Raw genomic sequence first — 10,650 nt, 5'->3', positions numbered from 1 at the left:
TTTAATTTGAATTTGGTTTAGCATAATACATTATTTATGCAATTGTTGTTCTTTCGAAAATATTGGATTCATATATTTCCTTTTAATAAAGGACCAATTCCTTCTTAAGCTTTTCATTTCTATGGATGTCATACTTGATTTTGTTCTTAATTATTCTTTTACATCTTGTGAGCATTAGTAAAAATGGAATTTTGACCAACTTTGACGAATCATAACTTGAGTCTCGTGTTTTAAAATTGAATGAAATTAGTCTCAAATTAAAGACAATTTAAAAAGCTTTAAAATTGTATATATTTTATAGAAATTTGAATTTTGTAGACAAAGTTATGAATGTTGGAAGTTGGTGTTGAAAATCTGAAATTCTGTGATGTTATAGAATTTTTTATTTCTGGTTTGTGTGCACACGCACACTGTTGTGCATGTGCTCTGAGTAGGGGCCATGTTTTCACTTGTGCATATGCACACTCTTGTGTGCACGCACACCTTCTGAATTTCTGAAAAACGTGCGTACGCACACTCTGGTGCACACGCACTGTTAGGAATAAGTAGTATGACCACAATCCAATCAATCACGTGTCAAATAATTTGTTATTGTTATTATATTAAAATGTTAATATAATAATGTTCTTGATTAAATTTAGAGATTTATCATTGTGATAGTGATCACAATATTAAGAGATAAAATTTTTATAATTTAATCAAAATTGTTCTTGGTCATAAGATTATTAAAAAAGGACATTAATAATCTGAAAAGATCAATATATATATAATGGTCTTTATTGGATGAAGATTAATAGATCTCATTTATTAAATTATATATATAGATGGTGCATATAGAGATATGACCATTGAACTGACTCATTTTGAGAATTTCTAATGGTTATAATTATCGTATATTTGTCAATAGAATATTCTCAAGATGAACATAGTAATAGAGTTTCCTTTGACCTGCGACTGTCATAGTAATTAATAATGTATTTATTATACTTTGATTCCGGACACCTAATACCCTAGGGTGCTAGTTGAATAGATATTGGGTATGATTTAAATACTTGTAGAATTAATGATTAGTCAATAAGGAATCCGTCAATTCTCGGTAAAGAGTTTGAGCTCTATGATTATAATGACTGAGATGAATAAAACCTTGGCCAAGGGGATTGAATGAATGAAGAAATGAGTTTCTTAAGTCATTCACAGTTCATTATAATAATGGTAACAAGTTAGAGTTTGACAATTAAACCATACTCTAAGGGTTAACCAAGAGCTGGAAAGATGGAGGGAATTATACTTTGTTCTTCTTAGGTTCTTAGTAAAAATAGATTACTTCATACTATCGGGTCGTTGAGGAGTGTTGTTAGACGCCAACCTTGATTAGTAAATTTAGTATGACTAATTTACTACCCGCTTAGTATTGAACCTATAGGGTCACACACTAACGAGTGTTCTAATCTTTGTTGTAGAATTATTTAATTATTATTTTGATTTGATCAAATAAATAATTACATTAATTCAAATGGAATATTATTGTATTTTTTGCTAGCACCAAGAATATAATAATAATAATATGATAATTGAGAATATTAAATGAGATTTGAGAATAATTAGTTATTCTATTTCTGAATTGAATTATAAATTTGGATGAGATACAAATCGATTATGTTTTAAATTGTTATGATATGATTCATAAATTTTGAAGGATTCAAATTTGGAGTTTCAAGATATGATTTAAATTTGAATTGAGAATCAAATTTAAAATTAGTAACAAATCTCATACTATATATATGTACGCCAAGAATACAGGAAATATGGTGAGAATAACAAGAGTTTTATTCCTTTACCTCTATACACATAAATGTATGTGAGCCTAATTCTTGGAGAAGAATTTTATGGTGTGAAAAGAGTTACAAAGAGGTTCTCAATTTAGATCAGATATCCATTGGTCAAAGAGTTGACAGCAAAAGGTTGGTCTCGGTGTGGATACGCATAGCGCCTTCGTACCATCAAAGGAGAAAAAGCTTTTTACTAGCGTACTCAGGTATTTAGATCTGATCTACTATATATTTATTATTGGAATAAAGTTTAAACACAAAAATATATCTTTAGGATTACTTTCTTTTCTTCTGCTACGTGTTATGAACACATGGTAATCCTTCACGCACACACAGGGATATGACTACTATTGAGAGCGTTCGCACACTCTGGTGCGCACACACACCCTGTGAATTTTGTAAGTTGTGCGTATGCACAACATCATGCGTACGCACAAGTTGAGGGCGTCCGCGTGTATTCATGCGTGCACAAAAAATAGAAAATTTTACTTTGTGTGTGTACGCACACCTCTATGCATACGCACAAGATGAGAAAACTCTACTGGTGCGTGCGTACACACAACCCCTATGTGTATGCACAAGTGATGTTTTTTTTTCAAAAATAAATTTCTGTTTTTAATCGTTGTACCTTTTCGATAAATGTATTAAATGTTTTGAGCGTCATCACTGGCTTTAGTTAATCTTCTTCTATGATTTTTTTCATTTTAACACAACTTGATTTTGTTTCAAATTACTGCCTTACTTTTTCTTTTATTGCTCCTATCAGTTATCTTTGATTCGGGAGTCATCCTTGAGGTTGTTAAACTGATTTTCTTTCCAGTACTCTTCATCGATTGTACATCCTTGTTTACTTGTAGTTTGATCAGTTCTTTCAAAACTCTTGCGGAGATTATCTTTGTTGACTGTCCTTCTTTTTCAAAGTCTTGTATCCTTCTGAATAAACTCAAGAATTATTTTTATGTCACGTGCGGTTTAGGTATAGTGATGCGATGGGTTAGTAGATATGGAAGGCGAAGCAGTAAGTGTCTAACGTTATGAGAAGTTGTGGAAGTCTCGTTTATCGCGGAAGAGTTTGCAGATGTTAGGCTTGTGACCGGTTATGGGGTTGTGGAGTAATTGATGGAGTTGGAAAGTTGAAGGTCTAAAATGGGTGCGAGATCTGTGAGCAAACGTTATATCCGTTGTTTAAATACCAGCATTCTTTGTAGCCTTTTGCCACATTAACTATAGCTTTGCTTTGGGAACGCCTATCTTGACTTGCACCCTCTTTTGTTCTTTCAAGTTTTTGTAAGGACTTGAAACCATATAACCTTTTTGCATCGAGTCTATATTGTATCTTCTGCCTTACACCATACCTTACCCTTATATTTAAATCATATGGTTATCTGGTATTTGAACTTTTATATATATGTGCTAAGATTTCTTACTTTTCTAAAAAGTATTTAAAAAGTAGAGCACTAAGGCTATGTATTATCTTATGTATTATTTTAATTTTCGAGAACAAAAATTTTTATAAGGTGGGAGAAATGTAAGATCCAAAACTTTTGAAAAAATCTATTTTGAACTAATTTTAAATTATATTTTTATTTACAGGTTTAATTTCAGAAGTTATTTTATTGAAAATAATTAAAGGCAATTTTGATTAATTGGATTTGAAATAAATTAAAGTTTTTATTCAAACTCTATAACTATAGATTATTTTTCTATTTACAATTCAAAGTTTTAGAATTATATAATTTTACAATTATTGAGCTATTTTCTATATTTAAAATATAAAGTTGGTAGTTAGAAATTAATAAGAATTTTATATGAATTGATTCAAATAATTTATATTTATATAAATTAATACTTTAATTTTTATAAACATAGAAAATTAATTATATTATCTTATATTTTAAATTAGAATACTTGATTGAGAGTTAATTAACAAATTAGTAATTAAATAATAGTTTTAAAGTAATTTTGAGGGATAAAATTAGATTTCAAATAAATACAATATAAACTAAATTGATTTAGGAATCTTCAAACCCTAGTTAATCCAAAATCCTCAATTAATACACAAATCTAATCCCAACTTTTACCAAATTGAACCTTAAGCCCCCAAAACACAAACATTAGCTACAGGCCCCCTTTTGTCCAACAGAACACATGCACACACACATTAGAAAAAGAAAGAAAGAAAAAAAGGGGAGACAGAAGTAGGGGAAAGAGAGAAGAGAGGGAGCTGCGATCCGAAGAGGAAGGAGGAGGGAGACCGCCGCTGCCATCTGCGCCACCGCCACCACATCCAGCTGCCGTCGTGTCGCCGTGTTGTAAAGAGGAGGGAGAGAGCGCGGAGAGCAGAGTGAAGAGAGAGGAAGAACACGCGCGAGGGAGCTTAGCCGTGGGGAGAAGGGACGCGTGTCTGACCCGTCGCTGCCGATTGATAAACCCCATTTTTAGGGTTTATTTTGTGCTTAATTTAAATAATTTTATCGACTTTTCTTACACTTATTCACATAATTTGCATGTTTTTAAGATTCCTTCATAATTTTGTGTTATAATTGAAAACGTGCTTTCTAGGCCTTAAAATCACTAATTTTTAATCCTTTCTTATTACCATTTGATGCCGTGATGTGTTTGTTAAGTGATTTAAGAGTTTATATGGTAGGAATGGCTTGGAGGTTGGAAAGAAAGCATGCAAAATTGGAAGGAACACAAGGAATTGAAGATTTGAGAAGTTGAGATCGACGCGCACGCGTGGTTGAAGCGTACGTTTCACCAAGCCATCTTTCCAGCGACGCGTACGCGTGACTGATGCGTATGCGTGACCATTGCATTGTCTAGCGATGCATGCGCATGACTGTCACCGCTATTCCGTCCAGCATGATCCATCAGCGTCATTGCTGGTCCGCCTTGGAGGCGCCGTCGTCACCATTGAAGCTGAGGAGAGAGATTCGCAAGGAGAGAGGGGACGTGCATGTAGCGTCGCTGTCGCCGTCTTCATCTGAACCGCCGTCAGATCTGCCGCTGCCGAAGCTTCTGACCAAGCCTCTGCCGCCGGGAATGCCACTGCCGCCACTGAGATCCACTGACAGTAAGGTTTTTAAGTTGGTTTCTGTTCTTTTGGGTTTCGGGAAAATTTTTAGCGCTGCATGGTTATTACAATCGCTATCACCGGGATTTTAGCTCGCCGTTGTCGCTCAATGTTATTGTTGGAGCTACTGTCGGGTCAACTCAAAATTTTGGTCACTTCGTTTTGTCATTACAGTAAGTATTTATGTTTCGGAAACCCCTGCGTTAGTATTCTGTTATGTTTGGTTATAAACTCTGGGGTTTGGTAACGTAAGTTTGAGTTCTTATTGTTGCATGTCACTTTTAAGTTGCTGTAGTTGCTGCGAGAATGGTTAGGGACTGAGTTTGCGGTTGCCGTTGGTTTCAGGTTGAGAGAAAAGGTTCCGTTGACGCGTTTGGGTTATGGTTTCGACAAGTCGAGGTAGGGGCTTTTTATAAAAACTAATTTATTTAAATTAGAATTGTTGTAAACTGATATGATGTGTGAAATATATTTCTGGTGATTATGAAATTCTTATGAATTGTCTGTTTTATCTTGGATGAATAGGTTGTCTTTTTTATTTCACTATTGACTGATTTTGTTAAATTGAGAATTTCTAGATTGGTTGATTTGAAATGATTTTGATAGTCTGAAAGTCTGAATTTTGTTTTATTGAAAACTAATTTAGTCTTGAACCCATTGAAAAAGGTTGAGGATTAGTTTGGTTGGGATCCGAAATAGGTGGCAAAGTCCATGTTTTAGGGGAGATGCTACCGAAATTTCTATAAAATCCGAGACTTTGTTTGAAATGATATTTTAAAAATAATGAATTATGCTTTTAATTGAATTATTGATAAATGAATTATGTTTGAACTTATTTTATAAGAAAATTATTATATTTTGAATGTAATTTATTTAAGAAAAAAATTATGGTTTAAAGTCGATTTAAAGATGAAAATTCTTATGTTTTGGAATTTGATTTAAGTAAACAGATTTGGAGGAGTTTTAGTGGATTTAAAAGAAACTTAATTTCGATTAACTAATTTCATTTTACGACATTTTAGGAAAAGTTTGAAGTATTTTCTAAAACTTTATTTTAGGAAAACTTAAAAAATTTCCGAGTCTTTGGAAACAGATTTAAGAATGAAATTGAAATTGGTTTTTGATATAAATGATTTGGTTTTGGTTTAAGTAAGTTGGTTTTGAAATTAGTTTGGAATATTTGGATACATGACTTGGTTTTGGTTTAAATTCTATTTCATTTATTCAAAACAATGAGCTAATGTTTTAGAGGTTTTCAATGAATTTAAGAAAATGAGTTAGGTTATTCAACCCTAAAGTCTTAGGACTCTGCTGAGAAATTTTATCACTAAATCCTGATTTAGAATTAATGATTTTGACTCTTTCAGAAGAGATTTTGAATTTGGCATGGTTTTAAAGTTGTTTGGAAGTTTTTGAAAGATGTTGTGAAAAGTGGCTCTGTTTTGAAAAGTGATTCTTGGCAAGATGTGAACGGTATACGTTTGTTAATTGAAAGTAAATGGGCCAAGAATGATTATTGAAATAAGAGTTTGAGCCTGATTGATTGTGGATAGTACTTAGATTCTTGATAAGTCACTTGCGCCTGGTATGGACAGTTGGTTAATCCCGCTTGTCAAGGTTGCGGTCCCGCTTACGTGTAAATGTGAGGTCGGAGGCAGAGTATCCCACTCACATCCTTTCTAATCACAGGAGTGTCCCCGACACTATATCTTTGGGGGGTTCCCGTAGCTATATTCGTGATCGAAAGGAGACATTCTCATAGGAATGTGTCAGGTTGGCAATTGAACCGATAATGTGATATCACAGCCAGTAGGACAGATATTCATCATTTGCATCTATGTGACATTGTTTAGGTGTGCATATTGTAATTAGTTTCCCTATGTGAATACTTATGTTAACTGCTAACTATTATACTTGTTGTAATTGCTCTTAATTGTTCTTGAACTACATTAATTGTGATTGTGTTTGATTGGTTAGTTTGTGATGAATTGGTTGATGATTGAGTTGTTTGGGGCGGAGGACGTATTAGATTTGGTTGGGTCTGAGGCCATGATTGGTATATTTGAAGTCTAGTTCTATATAAAATATCTAACTAGTTCAACATAGACTTAATGAACCTATGCTTGGATCAGGATAATCATTTATACAGCTTAGGGTAACTTCTTTTATGTTCATGGTCTTGTAAAGTATGAAACATCAAACTCCTACAACATAGACTTAATTGAACCTATGCTTGGGACATGTTGGTCATTCATACTGTCTAGGAAAACTTTTAAGATTTTACAAGAAAGGAAAAAGTTTTTGTTTTTTATTATTTTGAGGAATTAACCAAGTTCTCATTAAAAAGGATCTCTAGATTTTGAATGTGAACCCATGATTTTGGAAAGACACATAAGACGAGCAATGATTAGTGTACTTTAAGAATAGTTTTATTTTACGTATCTTATTATAGCAATTCTGTAACCCTATAGTGAGAACCAACGAGGATGATGTTTTCACTCTTCTACATGTTTTTTCTTTTCAGGATATGGACAACAAAGTTTTAGAAGAGTTATTTCATCTTCTGTTTATTTGATATTTTTGTATTATCTTAGTTATTATTTTTTTCCTCGCCTTTATCTTTACCAATTTTGTAAGATGGATAGGAATTTGTGATATGTATGATTGTAAGTTATTGTTATATATATATATATATATATATATATATATATATATATATATAATTTTAAAGTATTGTATCGGGTCTGTATGTATATGTATATGTTTTCAACAGAAAAGTGTTTTCGAAAGGTTATGCGATTTTAAGTTTTAAACAAGCTCCTATTTTAGTAATTAAATATGTTTAGAGTCATCGTAGTATCCAATCTATCAGAGTAGCACAGCCAGAAGCGTGACATTCTGATAGTGAGGGTGTTACAATCAACACTCAATGGCGACCAAATCCAAGTCTATAATTAGAAAACATCTTGCATATAGTGCTACTGCTCCTATTGACTTATCATAAAACCTAGCAAAGAATGTCACTCAAGCTGTAAAATGTCCTCATTGAAAATCTACCATGGATGCAGAATTTAAGACTCTTATAAATGCTATACTTAGAATCTTTTGGTTTCAACCCCAATGATACTATAATAGACGAAAAATAGATTTTGGATATTAAAAGAAATAGTAAATGTGTCATTTTGAGGTATACAACTAGACTGGTTAGCAACGATTTTCATCAAGTGAAGGGAATAGATTTTGTCAAATCAACTAAGGAATTAGGGTTTAGTCAATTATAGTTTGCCATGAAATGAATCTTGCATGACTAAAATAGTTGGTAAGAAATCGTAATCCGGAAAAGTAAACAACTTCGAAACCTTGACTATCTTCTCACATATCTTTCTCAAAACATCATTTTCTACTTGCTTGACTAAGTGATTCGTTCGACTATTGTTGCTCTGTCCATTAATCCTCGTGGAATCGATCCTTACTCACCTGAGGTATTACTTGATATGACCAGGTGCACTTGCTGGTTCAGTTGTGGACATTCTAATTCCGCACCAAGTTTTTGGTGCTGTTGCCGGGGATTGACTGTGATTGACAACTAACCGTTGTTTGATTGCTTAGATTAGGCATTTTACTTTACTTTTGTTTGATTTATTTCCTTAAATTTTTCGAATTCAAGTTAGTTACTTTTCTTTTAATTTCTGAAATTAAGTTTGGTGTCCCCTTAGTAATTTTATTTGTTTTTCCTGGTTATTTTTCTTATTCATTATTTTTGATATTTAGTAGTTATTTTTCTTTGTTGATTTTCAAAATTTTTAGTGTGATTTATTCAGTTTATTTTATTACCTCACTGGGAATTCTCTGCACTCTGACGTAGAGATTTCCACCTTTTCTTTGTCTTCTGTTGTTTATGAGAAGGAACAGAAATAAAGAGCCTCTTCTAGACTTTAATTCTGAGATTGAAAGGACCTTGAGGCGGTGTTTACAACAAGCCAGAGGTTATAAAGCTGGTGAGAGTCTCAGGGATAATTTTGAGAAAGAAGCTGAAGAGTCCATTATGGAGCTCAACAACAACAACAATGCGGTTAATGCCAATGTTGTTAACCCTCCTAATATGCCTGCATAACCTAGGAGAACACTTGGCTTATATACTACTCCCAGCCTTGATTTCTATGGGAATAGCATTGTTGTATCCCCTATTGTTGCTAACAACTTTGAGTTAAATCCTCAGTTGATTTCTCTGGTGCATCAAAATTGCTAGTTTCATGGACTCCTACAGGAATATCCAAACCTGTTTATCTCTAATTTTCTGTAGATCTGTGACACTGTGAAGACTAATGAATTCAATCTTGATATCTACAAGATATTTCTCTTTCCATTTGCTGTAAGGGACAGAGCTAAGAAATGGCTTGACACTCAGCCCAAGGAGAGTTTGGATACTTGGGATAAGGTGGTCAACAGGTTTCTGACCCAAGTTCTTTCCACCTCAGAGGCTGACTAAGCTGAGGACAGATGTTCAGACCTTCAGGCAGAGAAAGGGTGAGTCTCTCTATGAAGCTTGAGAAAGGTACAAGTTAATGCTTAGGAAGTGTCCTCCTGATATGTTCTCAAACTGGATTTAGCTACAGATATTCTATGATGGAGTCTTTGAGACCGCCATAATGTCTCTAGATAATTCTGCAAGAGGGTTGCTCCACATGAGAAAGACCCCCTGATGAAGCTATGGAGTTGATTGAAATGGTTGCTAAAACAAGTATTTGTACTCTTCTGAGAGGACCTCAGTAAAAAAAAGTAGTCATAGAGTTGGATGCCTTGGATGCTATTCTTGCCCAAAATAAGGCTATGTCTGAGCAGATTAATGCTATTACACAACACTTGAGTGGAATGCAAGTTTCAGCCATCAGTACTCAAGACATTTCCTATGACATGAGTGGTGGCTTCCCTCTAGGTGAGAATTATGAGTATGGCCAGTTTGTTCTTGAACAGGTTAATTACATGGGTAATTCCTCTAAACCCTCTAACTTTGAGTGGAGAGACCAATCTCAATGGCAACCAAACTTCAATAATGCTCAAGGAAATTTTAATCAGAATAATTCTACCAATCGTCAGTTTCAAGCCTTTCAGCCACAACACCCTCTCAACCTCAGAATAACCCTAACTTGGCATCTATAGTTGCAGAACTCTCCAAAAATACTCACAGTTTTATGCAGGAGACCAGAGCCTTACTCTGAAACTTAGAAATTCAAGTGGGTCAGTTAAGCAAGCAAATACCTAAAAGGCCTCCTAACACTCTTCTTAGCGACACAGTGACAAATCCAAGAGAAGAGTGCAAGGCTATCACAGTAGTAAATGAACCAGTGACAAGTGAATAAGCATAAGTTATTGAGGAATTAGTGGACACACAATCCTCAGAGAAGACTGAGGATACTATAGCACATACCCCCCAGAGCATCCAGGAAATCCTTTCCCAGTTGATCTTGAGAAACACTCGGCATTGCCCAAAGCACCTGAGTACATGCCAAATATGCCATCTCCTCAAAAGCTTCAAAAGGAAACCTAGGACAAGCAATTTTCAAATTTCTTGGAAGTATTCAGAAAATTGCAAATCAATATTCCTTTGCTAAGGCTTTGGAGAAAATGCCTCTCTATGTCAAGTTCATAAAGGATCTACTCTCTAAGAAGAGGGATATAAAGAGATATTAAACTGTAGTCTTGACCAAGAAATGTAGTGCAATCATTCATAGCAAACTGCCAAGG

The sequence above is a fragment of the Arachis stenosperma genome, chromosome 4 (genome assembly GCF_014773155.1).
Source record: "Arachis stenosperma cultivar V10309 chromosome 4, arast.V10309.gnm1.PFL2, whole genome shotgun sequence".
NCBI classification, from domain to species: domain Eukaryota; kingdom Viridiplantae; phylum Streptophyta; class Magnoliopsida; order Fabales; family Fabaceae; genus Arachis; species Arachis stenosperma.
The sequence above is the reverse complement of the archived record's forward strand: the minus strand, read 5'-3'. Positions refer to the sequence as shown.